This window comes from Pogonomyrmex barbatus, unplaced genomic scaffold (genome assembly GCF_055798465.1).
Source record: "Pogonomyrmex barbatus isolate J1 unplaced genomic scaffold, ASM5579846v1 scaffold6, whole genome shotgun sequence".
NCBI classification, from domain to species: domain Eukaryota; kingdom Metazoa; phylum Arthropoda; class Insecta; order Hymenoptera; family Formicidae; genus Pogonomyrmex; species Pogonomyrmex barbatus.
In genome coordinates this window covers 1,314,259-1,334,567 of record NW_028297160.1, presented here as the reverse complement: position 1 = coordinate 1,334,567, position 20,309 = coordinate 1,314,259, and the positions used below count along the sequence as shown (strand labels likewise).

The 20,309-nt window shown below is 30.5% G+C and overlaps 1 pseudogene across 1 annotated transcript; it reads left to right on the top strand.

The window, feature by feature from the left end:
* Positions 1-8,279: 8,279 nt before the first annotated feature.
* Positions 8,280-14,920, top strand: LOC105423713 (uncharacterized; annotated as a pseudogene). Its single transcript, XR_016140654.1, has 3 exons — positions 8,280-8,912; positions 10,163-11,149; positions 13,644-14,920. The product of XR_016140654.1 is annotated as an uncharacterized LOC105423713 (transcript).
* Positions 14,921-20,309: the final 5,389 nt, after the last annotated feature.

The following is a 20,309-nucleotide window of genomic DNA, read 5'->3' as shown; positions in this document are numbered from 1 at the left end:
TAATTTTGTGAACTGCTGAGAAAATTTCGAGCTTAAGTTTCAAACGTAACATCGAAAATAGAAAATACTTATTTTAGAATTGAAAACGCAAAATTAATGTGACAATTGTCGAAGTTTACATCCGCACCATTATTACGGTCTTCAATTCACAAGTACCTTTTCTGTATTCAGAAAGCGTTAACTTGAAATTTTGCAATATTGTGAATAAATAAACCCTCGAAACTTTTTTTTTAATTTTAAAGGTAAATTGAACATAAACGAATGAAAATAAATTAAATTATTCATATTCTTTATTTATGTTGATTTAAATATATTTTAGTTTATTATGTCTACATGTGAACTTTTCAGCTTTAATTTAATGCTTTAAAATTTATTATTCGCGTAAAAACATATAATTATATATTAATTATATATTAATTATATATTAATTATATATTAATTAATAAGAAATGTAAGAGATACATATGTATAGTAACACATATGTTACATGACAATCCAATATTTCAAAAATACTGTGAATTACAATATATAAGAATGTAAAAAATGTACTATACATAATATAAATGTAATATATATATATATATATATATATATATATATATATATATATATACGAAGTGTACACGCACGCATGCACGCACGCACATGTAATCAGCGTTGCATATAGTCAAAATTAATTTGAATATATTTTTTGTAATATATGTGAATAGTTATATCTTATAATTCAAAATAAATTATGTCTAAATATAAATAAGATATACAATATATAAAGTTATCATAATTTAATAATATTTATAAATACTAGATATTATAAACGCGCGCACTATTTATCTTTTTTAACACAAGAGTAAAAATTAATATAATACATTGTTACACTAATACATAATTAATATCAATTAATATTATACTACTGTTACATTATAATATTTTAATTTCTTAATACACAATCGTCGCTGTAAGATCAATACAATGACGGCTATTCAGGAAATTGCGCAGCGAGAGAACCAAGCAGGAAGAGCAGCAACAATAAAGTTTCGAGAAATGCGAGTAATCAACTTACACATCTTCTTAACATCTTCTTTTTTATAAAAGACTGAATTACTGAATTACATTATTGTACTTGCTTATTTATATTTTGCTTGCTTATTAATATTTTGGAGCCAATAATTCAGTGTCCTAATAAATTGTAATCATAACATATAAAATGATTCATATCTCAATGATTGAATTTCCATTTATGTTTATTAAATTTTTTTTATTCAGTATGCTATCTCCATATAAATGCTAAATACTTTTTTTTTAAATTCTGTATAAGATATTGTCAAGGAAAAACTTAAACTCAGAAATTTAAAAAAATTTGAAACATATCTTGATATGTCATGTATTTTTCTTGTTTATTAACCGAAATTAATCATTTTAAAAGAATAAAATTAATTCTCAAAACGTAGTCCATTTTGTTTAAATTCTATTATTTATTAACAAAAGAAGGTTTTATTATTAAAACAAAGATAAAAAATGGAATTGAACAAATAAAGGAAAGTAAAATAAAATAAATAATTTAAGTAAATAAAAATAATGTATTACATATCAAATTATTATCTATGTATCATCAAAGTTTCATAATTTTATTAAATTTTCAAACTGGGGATCGTTTCTTATGAATATGCCAGTAAATGTAATGCATCAAATATTTATATTTTCTATTTTAAAATATTTTTCTTTGAGAAAATGTCATCACGTATGAAATATTTACATGTCTCACAATTGTTAACACACAGATTCCTATTGCAATTAAGATTGTCAGTAACCCCATTTTTTATTACATATTCTTGTAGTTGACCTCGAAAGCTTTTCAAAACACTATAATAAAATATTTTTTTAATAAGTACTTTCTGAGTTATGAGGCTTGAATTTGATATGCAATTTGATATAAAGTATAAAATATCTCGTAAACTGTTTTTAAAAAAGATATGTCGTCATACATTGCAAATCTCCTTTTTTTTTAAACTAGCAACTACGAAGAATTTTCTTTACATCAATTTATTTGTCTCATTATTCTGTGTATAAAGATATTAAAATGTAGTTGCCAAAAAATGAATAATTTACAAGATGTTTTATATCAAATTGCATATCAAATTCAAGCCTCATAATTCAGAAAGTAAAAAATACTTTAAAAATACTTATTAACTTTAAAAATACTTTATTATAATGTTTTGAATAGCTTTCGAGATCAGCTACAAGAATATGTAATAAAAAAATGAGGATTTCCATTAAAAGCTCCTGAGTAGTCACCGCGGCCATATTGGAATCGTGACGTCATAGGCGAGAAATGACACAATAAAATTTATTGTAGTAGTGCAAATAAAGAGATATTTGACTAAAATAACATCTAATATAGCTTTAAAATACTTGTGAAAATGGGTGGCTGCTTCTCCCTTCCTAATAGTCAATAAATAGCTGTAAAAGGCACGTAAAATAAAGTCTGTTTAGGCAGAAAATACACATTTGACAGTTGTTGAAAGAAGTGGAAAAAATGCTTCTATGTAATGTCCGAAGATCCGAAGATAATTTTAACCGAAGATAATTTTAACTGCCGTCCATTTTTACGATTTTGATAAGTACGAAGCAAGTCACATCTGCATGATTAAGAACATAATAATGAAAATAGCCGCAATAAAAAATTTTATTGCTGCACGTTACTTACATAAAGATGAACATGGATGAACTTTTATTTTTCACCGCGATGATACATCGCTACTGTTAACGCGGAGTTCTCAGCTGAATACTCAGCATTAAAAAAACAAAGTTGACTTCTATATGACCTTGACATGTCCATTCAAGATCAAACTAATAAGATCAGTAAATAAATCTTTTAAATCTTACAACTTTTGTATGAAATTTCTTCCAAAAACGTCATCCTTCCGAGTAAATCCATGCCGATCATTATTGAACACCCTGTATAATATAAAAGTTATAATAATTGTTGCTGCGTATGCGTGTACGTTGTGCATGTGTGTACGCGCGTGTATTATTTTCTGTATAAGTTTTTTCTGTAAAATACGGTTATTAAAATAGTTTAGGAGATATTTTATATTTTATGTCAAAATAAAATATAAAATGTTGACTTTTTGACACAATTGTATCTTAATACTTTTATATTTAAGATAATAGAAAAGTCATATAAAAAAAAAATCTATTAGAAAAAATGGCGATTATAAAAGAATTTCAACGGTGGCTCCATCCGCGAATATAATCAATATATAATCATAATATAATCATACTTCTAAATATCTCATCATAATTCTAACAACCGCGAATACGTAATACTGGACGGTTATATCACGTACTTGCATTTACAAGCCGGATACGCGTTTATTTAATGATTTTTATTAATTAATAATTGATTATTAATTGTAAAACTTGAATTAAAACTAAATTTATACAGAACGTCGATTCAGTTTATTTTGTTCTTGTACGCGAAAAATATCACTATTTATTGAACATCCTATAAAAATTTAATAAGTAAATAATCATAATATACAGAGTCCGGCATCAAAATCCGGACAAAATGAACAATTTGTTTAAAAAAAATTCTATTCGTCAAAATTCGTAAAAATTACAAAACATTTGTAATTTTGATTTGATTTGATTTGTACATTACTAGTGGTATCCTTTTAGAGTAAAATTATTCTATATAACCTTTTTTTTTCGACTGCTTCGATCCTCGTCCTGAAGCGTTAGCAAAACGCTCAATGCAACACATTCTTATCCATATTGGCGAATGCCATCTCGATAGCGGCAGAGATGTCATGTTAGGATGTCTCGACTTGTTGGTTACTCGTCAATGACGCTCCACACGTAGTAGTCCAATGGATTCAAGTCTGGACTGTTCGAAGGCCAAAATTTTTTGGACCAAAACATGTCCACATTATGTGACAGCTAGTTTTGAACTGACTCGTGTATGTCGACGCGCTGTCCTGCTGGAAGATGTACGACCTCCCCGTGGCCACGGTATCTATCCACAGCTTCACTATTCTCGTTAAAACGCGTAAATAAACTTCTTTTATGATTTTTTTTGTTTCTTTATTTTAAAGGAAACAAAATGTGGCGGCATGACGTGACCTTTACTGGAGATGGCACCTAGGATGTAAGTAGAGAGGAAGTGGAAACTTCGACTTAGCTATTATGAGGACATCTCGGGGATCGTAGGCAAGCCAACGGTCATTCCTTCAATCCCGGTCAATCCTTGGCATTGACAGAAAAAATTTTTTTGTTCGAAAAAGATTTGATGCATCCCGCAGCTTTGTTTTTCAACGAACACAGAAGCAAATTACAGCAAGTAATTCTGTTCATCTTGGCAGCCTCGAAGAGCATTTGTCAAACTTTTATCACATAGAACTTGAAGTATAGGTTCAACAATTCGACGCATTGTAATGTCACTCACACCCAATGTTTTTGCCAATTTCAAAGACAGCCTTGGGTTCTCTGAGATGAACTCTTGAGTTCTTTTGACAATTGCTGAAGAATCCTTATTAACTTTTCTTTCGAATGGCTCTTGTCGGGTTAGTAGAACTTTTTTCGGACGTTTTCGAAGTCAAATATTTAGCCGTAACATCATATACAATCGATTTCAAATATCCGAAGAACCGAATAATTTTAGTCTGGAAATGCTCATCGAAAGTCTTCGATTATCGTCGCTCTTCGGTTATATTGTATACTCAATTTTATCTGCTCGGACATTTTAAAGTTATGCACACTTACTACAAACATCTGACTTGCCCGAACGTCAACAACGACCTATTGCCGAAGCCAAATGAGGCAGAAAATTCAAATTTAAATTTGTATGGAGTAGTGGCAGATCCTGTAACACGATTTAGACTTTATGATCATTTCCGATAAGTAAGGAAACGTATTAATTAGTTTTGTTTAAATTTTTATATATTTTCTAATTCTTTCAATTGCGAATATTATGTGGTTCAATTGCGTTTTAGTTTTAAAAGTATTAACACTTATGTACCTGTAATTTTAAATTCATAATATTAAATTGATAATTAATTTAACATTAATGATGCCTATAAGCATTTTACAAATTTAGAAAGAAACTATTCCGAAAAATTGCAAATAAATTAATAAATTGGTAAAGACTCATTCCGAAAAGAAGAGACATCCAAGTTCAAATCAATGGTTGAGATGATATTTTTCACAATTTTTATAAAGTTTTTTTGCATTATTATAAGATTTTTGCAATATTATGCTTATAGACATTAATAATATTAAACTAATGGTCAATTTAATATAAATTTAGAATACCTGCTTCATTTAATATGATGAAATGCTGAATACCTGCTTCATTTAATGTGGCGGAATGCTGGCTTTGTCTGCATTACCGACAGAATGCTATTTTTCGTATCAACTTTCTTTAGGTATAACTTTTATATATTTGGAAATCTTTCTCCACAATTAAAATTCATACATTAATACATGTCCATTATATGAAATTCATGTCGAAGTTGAGAAAAACTTTTTTAATTTAGATTTTTTTTACCATTTGTTATTTTAATATGATGTCCAAAATTATCAAGTCATATCAATATTTGCCTTATATAAAAATTTGCAGTTTATATTTACAAAATTGGTATCGCTAATTGAGTTTTTAGAATTAGGCTTAAATATCTTTTTTTTTGTTTAAAGAGGAGGAAATCTTCCAAAGACTCTTGGTGGATGAGCCGGAGAGTGTGGGATTCAAGTAAGGGGCACGTCAAACGAAAAGCCTTTCAGCCTTGCCTACCCACTAAAATTTCCTCTACTATCCTAACGATTGTTGCTGGGGAGTGGGAGGGGGGACGTTGCTGGAACGTTGACAGAACAACACATCACGGTCCTCCCTCCTTCCAGGCTTAGATACTTAATATGATACAAAAAGTATACACGAAAATTTATTCATAAATATATATATATATATATATATATATATATATATATATGTATGTGTATGTACATGAATGTGTGTTCAGATGTGAACAGATGTGTTGACGTCTTTGTCGGAGTTTATTCGTTTCTTTACTTTAAGAACAATAATAGTATGCAGTTCGAAGTAATAGAATATGTAAAAGCTTATATCAATTAATGTATAAAGTTTATGTATAAAGTTTATCTAGATACATAAATTGTTAAATAGTTTTGCTTTATTCTTTCATGATTTATTTGCATAACAATGGTCCATATAATAATAATAGAGAGACATAATACTACAAAAAGTATTAAAAATATGCATGTCAAAAAAATATATTGCATATATACATGTATGTTATATGTATTATATATCAATCATTCATGCAAAGATATACATACACGTGCGCGCACACATATAATATATGTATTTTATATATATATATATATATATATATATATATATACACACACACACACACACACACACATACACGGTGTCCTAAAACTCCCGCATTTGGAGTATACTACGTGATTCTTTATGCTAAGAAACAACTTTTTCTTTTAACAAAATTGCATGCAATGAGTAGTTTTTATAGTGGCTTAGATTAAAAATGATGAATGAGCGCGCGTATGTGCGTAGCGGTCAGGGCTGGCGCGCGTTTCTCAGGCGCGATCTGATACTTAATCTTTGACAACTTCACATACTATATTGTTTAAAATATGATAAAAGTTAACAAAATAAGTATTGTTTTCATCCTTTAACGATTTAATAAAAAAATTGTGATTTCATAGCATTATCTCGAAATAAAAATAAATGTAAATAATATGGTGTATGTTATATTCATCAGTGCACAATTTCAACTTGCACTGTGGATAACATCATGAGAAAGCAAAAGATTATCGAGTAGTGCCATGTTAAATCTCACACTCAATTCATTTAGATGATCTTGCTTGAACTTTGTTTAGGAATAATTTTTAAATTTCGTTGTGCAAACATCCCCACAATTAATGCAAAATTCGATATGATCCAAATAAATCAATGAATTTGGTATTAAACCTACATTGTATGATATTCTACAAAAATATTATTTCGATTTATTAATAAATTATTGAACTACGGTTTATAAAATATATGTTACGTACTTTTGCATGCTTTTTTACATTTTGGAGTTTTGGATTAATTCAAAATACATCTTTCATGTAAATAATACAGAAAATTATTAAGTACAATAATATTTCAATTTTTGCGTAATAAGTTTTCATAATTAAATATTAAATATTAAATAAAAAATTTATAGTAAATTTTTTTAAATAAAATAATATCTTTAGAATTATTTATTAAATGTGGTTTCATTCTATAAAAATATCTATTAAATGTAATTTTGCAATTAATCAAAAAGTTTAATTGATGAAAAGATATATTTATTCTTATCAATTTATAATTATGGATGCAAGAACATTATTATTAGAGATCGTTTTTGACTTGACTAGAAAATTTATAACAAGTAATGATAAAGTGCACTTTATATATACAGAATATTTCATTTTATACAATTCTCTTTAAAATATCTTTTTTTAATTTTAGAAGAAAGTAAAACAAACAAAAGTTATAGAATTTAGAAGTTAGGAATTTAACAAAAATTATAGAAAAGACTCATAATTATATATTGATTTATTCACAGATAGCGTTATAATTGATATGAATGAATGTTTTTTTAAAGAAAATAATTTGCAAAGACAAGTAACAAGAAGGGTATGCCTATTCTTGTGCATTAACATCAATTAGTAAATAAAAATCTTTTGATAATAAGAAAAGCTATTTTATGATTTATTATAGTAAAAGAATAATGAGTAGTAATTTTTAGTTTCGGATCATAATATTGTTACGTCCGCGGCGATTACTAATACTACTCGCGCAGACTCGCATCACCGCGCACTCGCGCAATCCGAAAGCCGCGCTCGGAAATAATCAACACTCCTTTACGAAACTCAACAAGAACTTTATTCAAAGAAACAAAACAATCAGAACATCACGGACACATCCGTACGTCACGGCATAAGGATGCTATTACATGCGCCGTATGACAAATTTTTCAAACGTATTGATTGGCTGCAGAATAGAGAAATTTTCGAGCTCTAGAAACTCAATCAATCAAGACGAAAAATTTGTCGTACGACAAATGTAATACTAGCCTAAAACATCATAAACAATGCATTCGTTGCTCCAGAGAGCGCTCCGCTTCCTTCTCCAAACGCGACTCGACTCTGCTCGGCCATAGAAGACGTGGGCACAACAATATTATTATACTACAAGTCTCATTCTCGATGATAACAAGTGTAATTGTCCGTATACTCGATATCTCACACGTGCGAAAAAATAGATGGCGCAATCTGTAGCCTCTCTTTAAGGCCCTCGCCGTTCGCGCCATCCCCGTCATATTGTTTCGTTGTGCTTGATATCTCGGACGTTCTTGCTAATTCCTAAGAATTATAAGAATAAGTTAGTGGGAAAAATGTCTAAAGTAAAGAAAAGGGATTATTCGAGATCAAGAGAAAAATCGAAAGACAATGGTAAGAAACAAGAGGTTACGGAAAGAAAGCTGCATAAAATACAAAATTAATTAGATAACCTCACAACTGTTATAAAATCATTGGTGCAAACGCGGGAATCCCATACTATGCGAACCAATCAAATGGGGGATCTCCAGAAATTAGCACTGGTATGCTCACTTCGTTAATTGTTTCCATACGAAACTATTAATATTAGATTTCTCTCTTCGACGATTCCATATAAATCCTCGAATGTCGGATACGAATCCATACGAAGCCGACAGAGAGTGCAGCACGTAGAATACGTGACGCAATAAGGAAGACTCATATATGTTTTCAAAATTACTCGAAAATGCTATATGCAGTTTCGAGCGTTGAAAATCCATACTATTTTGATATTACCATATGAGGTAAATAAACATTGTAATGAATTTTTTTAACAGCTATCACATGGTACATACAATATATCGTTATTACACATATATAATTACTCATCATAAACTTTAGATATGGACTAGCAATTGCTAGTTTCTGCATAAGAAACAGTGTCTGCGGGAAATTAGACAGAGAGACATACTTTTTGGTACTTCTTTTTTTTAAGATGTCCGGAAATATGTATTGCACATGAGTTCGAAGCATATGGCAGATTAATATAATATGATCAAAAACTATATACATATATTGTAGTGAAGAATGAAAGACTTTATAGGCGAACATAAAAATGCAATAAAATAAAAAATATATAAGAAAAGTAAAAAAACATCAGATAAAACAAGAACTTTCAGATTAATTTGTGAAAAGTTTTAAAATAAATAATATGTAATTCTATATCGAAGTTTTTATTTTTTAATTCTGTAAAATAATAAAAAATAGAGTAAAATAAAAATTACAATAGTTAATGAATCATGCATGGCATAGTTGCTACATACTTGAATTTTGATTTTAATGTTGTTTCCAATTTTGTTTTATTTTATATACATGACACACAATACACTCGTTTTTTAAATAATGAAATTATAGAAGAATAATTTTCCTTTTAAAAATGCAAGTTCTTGAAAAAATATGATAGTTATTTAATAATTATTTAATAATTTAATAATTATTTTAAACAATAATATATTAACAATAATATGTTAACAATAAATGTTTTGAGACTAATAAATGGTTTTACATAAATAGGCGGTTCGTGTTGTTTATACTTATTTTATTTAAGCTTCTTATTCTTTCCTTTTCCATCATTTACAAATTTACAAATATATATATCCTGCTTTAAATATTGAAAATTCTAAGCAACGCGAATCTAATATTCGAATCATTATTTTTAGAAATATGATGTGATATTCCACAAATACGATTAACGTACAAATAATCTCAAACTTTCCTTCAACTTGCATACAAGTATATACCAATAGAAATGCATTAATGTATAGTATATGTCAAGCATGCGCAAAATGTATTTCCGGACACTTTTAGAAAAAGAGAGACATTTCTCTCTCCAACTCCCCGCGGACATAATCATATCATATTATCAATCCATACATATAAGGTCTATCATGGTTATGGTTACTCACTATAAATTATATATTAATATATAGGCTATCCATTATATCATGTATTTCCGTGCCTGTCGAAATCGTATGGATATATATTTATATTTCAGGAGACCTAATTATACAAGAAAATTTGACAACTAAAGACAATAGATTGTTAGATACCATTTCAACAACGATTGATAGTATTTATTTGTTGGAAACAAATGAAATGATAGATCCAATAGTGAATATTAATGCAATATATCTCTCTTGAAAGGGAAGTGGTTTTAGAAGAAATCTCGAAAATTTTAGGAGATCAGGATGTTTCAAAACTAATAGAGATGAATTTTCATCCTAAATTAAAGGATAGATGGCAGAAATGGATGCGAGAAGATTTGCCAAAGAGCAATAAGAAAACGATCTTGGAATCATATCCAAGAGAAGGAGATCTTTTTTCTGAAGCCTCTAAAATTTAAAGATAAGGCTTAACAGAGATTGCTGTTAAGAGAGACCAATATTTCGTTGAAGCACAGAATTTTATTGGATCGGCTATTTCAGCATTAGCAGCGGTCTATGCTATTAGAAACCGAATTAGTACCCGAAGAAGGCATAAAGAGAAATTCACAAAATATCTTTGTGATACAAGCCAATTATTAACAGAGATGCATCACCAGCTGTCACTGACAAGGAGGGTGTTTATTACGCTTCTGATGAATAAATCTGTAAAATCGACTTTAGATACAGCTAAATTTGATCAGTGGCTGTATGATGAACTATTTGATCAGTGGCTGTATGGTGAACAATTTGCTGACAAGTAAAGGAAGCAAAATCCTCAGAGAAAGCCTGTGCTTAAAGCATTAAAGGTCCGGAAAAGGTATTAGTTCACGAAAGTTTTTAATGGAACGGAATCAGGGAAACATTAAATACCTACTTGTCAAATATCGGCAACTGAATTACCAACGATACCGGAGACCGGATCAGTGGAAGAATGTGATTCGTTTCAAACCCAAGAATCAGAAGATGGTACACTCATTAGTGAGATTAAACAGTCGGATGACGAATCATCATCGGGGAAATAACGAGGATAACAATATAAGTCGCCTTCGTAAATATAGGTAGAACTGGACAGCTATTACGTCAGATAAACACATTCTAAATTGATTAAAAGAATATCGAATTCCATTCCGAGAAATTCCGTGTCAAAATAGAATTCCAATGAATAGAAATATTGCAGGGGATCAATTAACAATAATGAAGTTAGAAATTGAAGTTAGAAAAGATGCTGCGTAACAACATCATAGAGGAATGTGCGGAAATTAGTGGACAGTTTATTTCGTCATATTTTCTTGTTAAAAAATCGGATGGATCAAATAGATTCATCTTTAATTTGAAAAAATTGAAAAATTGAGTTTATATTAGGTGTACAAAAAAGTTCTGAGCTTTTTTTTTGTAAAATTCAATCTTTATTCAAAAACAAACAAAAAAATATTAATCAGCCAAATATTCCCCGTTTGCATCAACGACCTTTTGCCATCTTTCAGATAGCTTGCGAATTCCTTGATGATAGAAGCTCACCGGCTTCGAAGCGATAAAGTCATCAATGCATTTTCGTATCTCTTCAAATCTCACGAAATGTATATCAGCCAAATGATGCTGCAGCCACCGGAATAAGTAGTAATCGGAAGGCGCCATGTCTGAGCTATACGCCGCGTGCAGGAGAAGTTCCCAGCCTAACGCAAAGATGTGGTCCTGAGTCGCTTTCGCAACATGTGATCGAGCATTGTCATGAAGCAAGATCACTTTACGACCAGTCCTTGGCCAGTAAATGGCCTCTTTTCTTCTAATGCATCGCTCAAATTGGTCAATTGTTATTGGTAGCGGTCTGCCGTGATTGTTTCACCCGGTTGTAACAACTCGTAATACAACACATCTTTCCAATCCCACCAGATACAGAGCAAAATCTTCTTGGCGTGGATATTAGGCTTTGGCGTCGATGTCGAAGGTTGATCAGGATCAACCCATGATTTTCTACGTTTAGGGTTATCATAAAGAATCCACTTTTCATCGCCTGTAATGATTTTGTGCAGAAAATCTTTTTTCCGGAACTTTGAAAGCAAAGTGAGTGCAGTGTCACGCCGACGATTTTTGTTGTCTTCGGATAATTCATGCGGAACCCATCTGCCTTCCTTCTGAACCTTTCCCATCGTATGTAAACGTACGGAAATGGTTTTGCTGCGTAACGCCAAGCTGTTCTGCAAGCTCCTCTTCAGTTTGCGCAGAGTTTATATCCAGCAGTGCTTGCAATTCGTCCGTTTCAATCTTTTGAGGGCGTCCAGCACGCGGTTCATCTTCAAGACTGAAATCTCCTTGGCGAAATTTTTGATATCATCTTTTACATGTAGTATGACTTACAGCGTTCTCTTCACATGCAGCACAACTCATTGCAGTGGCTTCAGCAGCATTTTTCTTCAGATGAAACGCGAAGTGGATGGAAAATCGAATATGCTCTTTTGTTATTACCATCGTGCCACACTACTGATTTTTGAAGTTATGTGCATCAAACGCCAAACCATATGGCATTTTAGAAGGCCAAATGTCAACGCTTTAAAACCGCAAAAGGGCGGGAAGATATATAAAATTTAAATTGTTATTTCGGTTGTATGAAATCTAAAGCTCAGAACTTTTTTGTACACCTAAGTGTCGGTCCACAATAGGTGATTTAAGCTTTAAGAAGTAAGAAATTGACCAATTATAATCGAATATGAAAAGAATACTCGACTATGATTAGTCAATTTCTTACGGCTTAAAGATTAAATACTTATTGTGGACCGACACTTATAGATACTCAACATTTTAAAATGGAGGATATTCGATCGGCAAGAGATTTGTTGATCGTAGGGATCATATATGGGCTCATATATGGGCTCTTTCGGCTTGAAAGATGCTTATCATGTTATTTCTATATGGAAAGAACATTGGATATTCTTTTGATTCAAATTTCTTGATAGACTATATCAGTTTACTTGTCTCCCCTTTGGGCTTTGTACCAGCCCGTATGTATTTACCAAATTGATGAAATCAGTTATGAAGCATCTAAGGTCGCAAGGAATAATAGCGGTAATACTTAGATGATATTCTTTTTATACATGAATCTAAAGAGATCTGTCAAAGTAATATTAATTATGCCTTGAAATTTTTAGAATTTCATTTAGGTTTCATTATAAACTATTGAAAGAGTTAATTAATACCTAATCAAGAATGTAATTATTTAGATTTTAAGATTAATTTGAATATTTTGTTTGGAATTGACAAATAAAAAGAAAGTGCAGATTATAGAATTATTGAACCGACGAGGAAAAGTAATACAGGATCTGCAAAATAGCGAGATTGCTAGGTGTTTTAATAGCAGCTTGTCCTGCGATAGGGTATAGCAAAATATATGTTAAGAAATTAGAGAGGGAAAAAGTTCTAGCATTAACATTTAATAATAACGACTTCGATGGCGGAATGTATATAACAAAATTGGTAAAGAAGACTTAGAATGGTAGAAACATAACGTGTCATCGGGGCTCATTAGAACGCAGAAATTTAAAATGGCGATATTTTCAGATTCTTCCTTAACTGGATGGGCGCCCACTGTCATGGATTTTGAAATGAGGAGGAAAAAAAGCACCATAAATTATTAAAACTTAACGTGGCCTTTTTTGCCTTGATGAGTTTCGCATTCAAGTTGTCTGCTTGCGAAGTCTTATTACGATTAAATAACACGACAGCAATAGCTTATATTAACAAAGCTGGAGGAATCAAATTTCCTTACCTCAGCAATATAGCTCGGAAAATGGTAGTGGTGTGAAAAGAGAAAAATTTGGATTATGGCGTCGTATATTCCATCTGATCAAAAATATAAAGACAGACGTAGCATCACGTATCACTAATATTGATACCGAATGGGAATTATCTGACACAGTATTTTAAGAAAATGAAAAGAACTTCTTTACCTTTTTGCGAATCAAGATTAAATAAAAAATACAAAAAGTTTTGCTCTAGATTTTCTGATCTGCAGGCGGCAAATGTGGATGCATTTGCGATATCACGGGAAAATGAGAAAGGTTATGCATTTCCTTCTTCACGTTAATCTTACGGACATTACGGATATTTCTTTTAGATAAAGCGGAGATCACAATTGTAGTGCCCTTGTGGGTCAGTCAACTGTAGTTTCCACTATTTAAGTCACTCTTATCTGCAGATCCTCTTACTTTTCCATGTGAAAATCTTCTGTTATTATCTTGTAGACAAAGAAAGCATCCATTAGAGACCAAACTTTCATTAATAGCAGCACGACTATCAGGGAAGCTTTTCTATTAAAAGAAGTCGCAGAAGAATCAGCGGACATTATGCTGAACTCTATAATACCTGCGACACTCAAACAATATGAGAGCCTCCTTAAGCCTATAAATTTAAATAAATTTTGCGAAAAAACGCAACTTCGAGTTTAGTGCGACATCTACAATAATCTTAGCCTTTTTGACTAAAAGATTTAAAGAAGACATGAATTATAGTACCTTGAACATTATCAGGGGGTCGATCATGTAACTTTTCCCCTAAGACGGAAACGTGAAAAGTAAAAAGTTTCACATGAACTTACGATCATGTACAATTTTGGGGGATCATATAACTCTCTCAAACGTGAGAAAATGTGAAATTTTTCATGTGAACTTTTTCGCCATGTACCTTAGTGACGGAAAGGCGGAAATCTAGGGAATTAATAAATATACTTCGGAATTAGAAAAGATTAAGGCTGCGTTAGGATTAAGTGTATGTAGTACATATACAATTGATTATTAAAAGATGTATATAATACTGTATCAATAAAATAATTTTCATTAGCTATAATTTTCATTACTTATGAAACTATGTTTCACTTTCTACGTATCCAAGCTACATATATAATCGCTATATGTGAAAAGTTCACGTAAAATGTCAGGGGGGTCAATTATATAATTTTCCCCTAGGACGAAAAGTGAAAAGTTTCACGTGAACTTACGATCATGTACGATTTTGCGAGATCATGTAACTCTCTCAAACGTGAAAATGTGAAATTTTTCACGTGAACTTTTTCGCCATGTACCTTGGTGGCGGAAAGGCGGAAATCTAGGGAATTAATAATGCTTCAGAATTAGAGAAGATTAGGGCTGCGTTAGGATTAAGTGTACGTAATATACATACAATTGGTTATTAAAAGATGTATATAATATTGTATCAATAAAATAAAATAATTTTCATTAGCTATAAAACCTATGAAATTATGTTTCATGATTTCACTTTCCACGCATTCAAGCTACATACATAATCGCTGTATGTGAAAAGTTTCACGTGAAATATTAAGGTGTGAAAAATGAAAAGTAAAAAGTGAAAAATGAAAAGTGAAAAATTTCACGTAAAGTTACATGATTGACTCCCAGATCAGCGATTACTCTTATTTCCTTATATATTTCATCATATTCATAATATTTTACAAGATGGACTTATAGCATGTTTTCTTAAAGGTATTTATAAGAAAAACTTGTCGAAGCCCAAGTATGCTTCAACATGGGATATTATTCCGGTTCTAAAATATTTGAAAGGGCTTCCGCCTCTAAGCCAGTTGAAATCCAAAAAACCAGTTGAAATCCAAAAAAATAACGGAGAAGATAGTGATTTTATTGCCGGCGCTAACGACGGCACATCGTTTGTAAACTTTAGCACTGATTCGCGTTGAAAATGTTTGTCGGATGGAATAACTATCAAGATACCTGATAAAAACCTCTAAATCAGAATCCTTTTGGCCAGAACTTCGATTTTCATATTTTAGAGAAAAACCGAGTTTGTGTACAGCGTTAACTATTTTAGCATATTTAGAACATACTAAAAAGTTAAGAAATAATAATAATACAAGATTATTAATATCGATAGTAAAACCATACCGTGTTGTAAGTGCACAGACTATTGGCCACTAGATTAAATTCTTATTGAGGCCTTACTAAGGCAGAAATAGATATAGATCAGTTTTCTGCATATAATACACGCTGTCATGTCTGCAGCCTTCCAGAAAGGCGATATAGATATGATACGACACACTGCAGGTTGGTCTATCCAATCGCAAACATTTTTTACAAGTTTTATAATAAACCGAGGCAATTGTCCAAGACATTTATACGCGCAATTTTAAGATAGTATAAAAAAAGTGTAAAAAAAAAAAGAAAAAGAAACTCAGAATTGTCATATCGCTAAACATCTACACTTGTTATGATCGAGAACGAGACTTGTAGTATAATCGAGGGGTCAAATGAGTCTGCCGGGCGAAGTTCAGCTCTGATTAGACGAAGAAGTCTTGTTTGAAGATAATCCTTTATCTATCCCATAACTACTGGCCCTGGACCAGTAGCTCATTGGTATCGCCTAGGATCATCAAGAATTGAGAACGACAACTCTCTTCAGTCTCTAAACATATGACGGGGGCTGGCGCGAACGGCGAGGGCTTTACAGAGGGGCCACAGATTGCGCCATCTATTTTTTCATACTCTGAACGTTGAGATATCAGACAACTATACTTGTTATCATCTTCGAATGACTTCTTCATATATCAGAGTCGAACTTCGCCTTTGGCGGGCTCGTTCGATCTCTCAATTATATTATTAGAAATTACAAATTTAATATTATTTCATGTTTATCGATCATTTAGTAATATTGCATTCTGAAAATAAAGTGAGTGATTCCTGATCAAATTATGCGTTGTCAAATATTAAGAATACTCAGTTGTTTATGCACAAAGGCGTACTTTTACCAGCTTTTTACTTGTATATAAAAAAAGTAGCCATAGTGGATAGATTTAATTTTTGGCAAGAAAAAAAGTTTATTCTATTTGTATTTTTTGTGTAGATTAAATCATTTTAAAAACGTAACGTAATGTGATATATCATTTTTTAATGTATTTGCTATAACTATATATAAAACATTAACTTTATCTTTTTTCTTAAAAACTATACGGATCAATCGATTAAAAATTTTGATGTTAATATTAATAAATATTAGTGTAAATTTTTAATATAATTTTATTTTAAATAGTTAAATAGTAAATTTTATATAATTTTTAAACAGATTGAAGTATTTCAATTCTTTATTCATGTTCTTAAATAGAATCATAACTTTTTATATAATATATGATTTTTTTATTTATATTTAAGTTATCATTAATTATATTATGTATAAAAGTATTAAAATAAAATTGTTAAAAAATTAGAAGATGACAAGATATATTATACTTTATTCTAGCATACTTTGAATTGTATAAAAATCTCGTAAAATATTTATTTTTCGTGCAATGTATTTTAATACTTTAATACATTAATGCAGAATAATAAGATAAGTCAATCGATGTAAACAGCATAATTATTTTTAAAAAGTTATGCATTCTATACAAAAAATTATAATTTTATTAAAATAAATTTTATTAAAATAAATAACGTCTATGAACAAATATTGACAGCATCATCGACAAATAAATCAATATTGTATAATGGTCCCTTGAACTCCATAATTTTTGTTTGACACTTTTTTTTAAATTAAAAAAATTCTGTGTATATAATAATTTCAAAGAAACAACAAATCTTTGTCGCAGCACTGATACAGTTAAACAGATAAATTAGTAAGATTTTGTATACTTGATATATCTTTAATTCTATTAAAAACGTAGAGATATGCATCAAGAGGATTGAATAGCAATTATTAAGTTCAAGTTCAAAGAAGTGACACTTCGTGGAAACCACTTTAATCCATTGACACATTCAAATATTTAAGATTTTTTTGCATTTTTTATGATATGAAATGTGTATTTTAAACTATTATTTGTATATTTTAAACTATTATGATGAACTTCTAATTCCACTACAGCATATAGCTTCTAGATATGTATTGGCAATCTGGTTAGTTATGAATAATAATGAATTATTAATAATATCAATGTGTCATTAACTATATTTTTATATATAATTAGATAGAGTCCTTTTTATTAATTGTTCTTCTGATATTTGAACAATTAAATAAAAAAACTAAATTATAACTTATATCAAGGAAAAGCAATGTATTTTAATGGCAATTTGTTGTATCCATGACTACACCATTTTCTTGGAAAGTCCGAGGTTATTGTATGACAAATCAAGCCAGGGGAAGATTAGGCAATATTCCTAATCTTGTTGGCAAGATAATTCCATTCTTTGATATATTCACATATGTCAAAGTTTGGCACATTGTGATATTACTGAAACTGAAGCTTGTAGAAAGTGAATTGTAAGTTTTCAGATAGCTATCATTATGTAAAATATGAGTATATAATCTTATTTCGTATGATGGTTTTATTCAATCTTAATCGATTATTCGATATATATCGATATGTTTATATAATTTGTCGCGCGAATTTCAATTTGAATGTCAAATGTATTTTGCGTGTTGCTTTTCTCTTTTTTCCATGACAACATAATATTATCGTTATTGATTTATTATAAATAAATAGTTGTTGAAAAAAGACGTGATTTTGTATAATCATACGAAATGTTGCGTTGTAATATAAAATTCATGATAATATTTCTTCGAACAATGTATTAAATAAATCTAAATTTGGATAAATACAAGAATCAGTTCTTAATTGATTAAATAATAAACAAGATCACTACAGTTATTTCTTCAGAAGTGAGATAAAAGTTATCTTGTATGCCTTCTCGTTTATACAACGCATTTGAATTTGATTGCCATCCTCCTTGAGCAATTTCCGCCTTTGTGAAGAAAAATAATGGATAGGTTTCTTTTGGAAGACTTATCTTTAGAAGAACTTCGTGCAAAAGCAGCTCATTATGGTTTGAAAGTGTCGGATAATAGAAATGAGTGCATCGATATTATAATGTCGCATTTGGAAAGAAATGGTTCTTTGATGGATATGCGTCATTCGAATCAGAAGGATTCCAGTTGCGGAAAAGATGTGGTCCACAGAATTCCTTCTCCTGATGCAAATCAAAATAATCTTTTGCATTTATTTTCTAATTCTGAGGCTAATGATTCAAACTCTGCGAAGCAACCTGAAGTTTCACTTTCACAAGTTATCTGCTTGTTATCTGAACAAATGCGACAACAACAAGAGGTAATACTCAATTATTATCTGCTTTAAATCTTGAAAACTCAGCTCCTAAAGTTTATCCTGCTCCTCGATCCTGTAATCCCCATCCCTTCTCCTCAAGACCAACCAAAATCCTTCCTCCTAACTTTCAGTATAATCATATGGAATAAGAAATATGTCTTTAGCCTCTTTTTCACTTGCCCAAGCTGTTAATTTATTCCAATACAGATTTCAAAATTTTCAGGTTTGGAAGAGGATGACATTGATTTATGGATACAGAAAGTTGAACGTATATTCATGTTTCACATGATGTTCCGTTATTGACTGCCTCTGGAAAACTGATCAAATCTGCTCGTTGGTACAATTTATGTACTAGATCTGTTAATAAGACATGACTTGCTTTTAAAGATGCTATTACTCATAAATTCAGAAGGAGAATTCTTTTTAATGTTGCAATGAATCGAAGCTCGAAAATGGAATCTTAAATATTAAAGAATCTTTTCAAGATTATGCGATGGATAAACTTTTTCTAATGCAAAGTTTGCATCTTTCAGATATTGACTCAATTCAATTAATTATAAATGCAATAGGCAGTAAATTTTTAAAAGGTATTGCTTTACAGGTCAAATCGCTGAATAAATTTCTGGAAGAGATGCATCATATTTCTGCTTCATATGGTGATTCTTTAAGAAATTTTCATGTGCAGTTTGGAAAATCAGATAGAAACAACGATGTGAATTCTACGAATTCACGGAAATGATACGGAAATTCATACGGAAATTCTAATTTTCAAATAAAAAACCTTTTTAAAGAAATAGTTTGCGCTTATTGTCGGACATGTCAAAAGACATATACGAGCCGACTGCTTCAAGCTTAAGAGGAAAGAGCAGTGAACAATTCTTCGCGAACTTCATCTCTAAATCCAGATTCTGCTGTTGAAATTAAACCGGAAAATTGTCCATCTGACATTATTGCGTATATATCTAATAAGAAACTTAATATTACAGATACATCACTTGTAATTAAGTAAAATTGTAAGTTGTAAGTTGTAATTAAGTTAAATAGTATTTTTTGCAATTTAGTGGCTTTATTAGATACAGGTAGTCCAATTTCTCTTATTAAATCCTCAA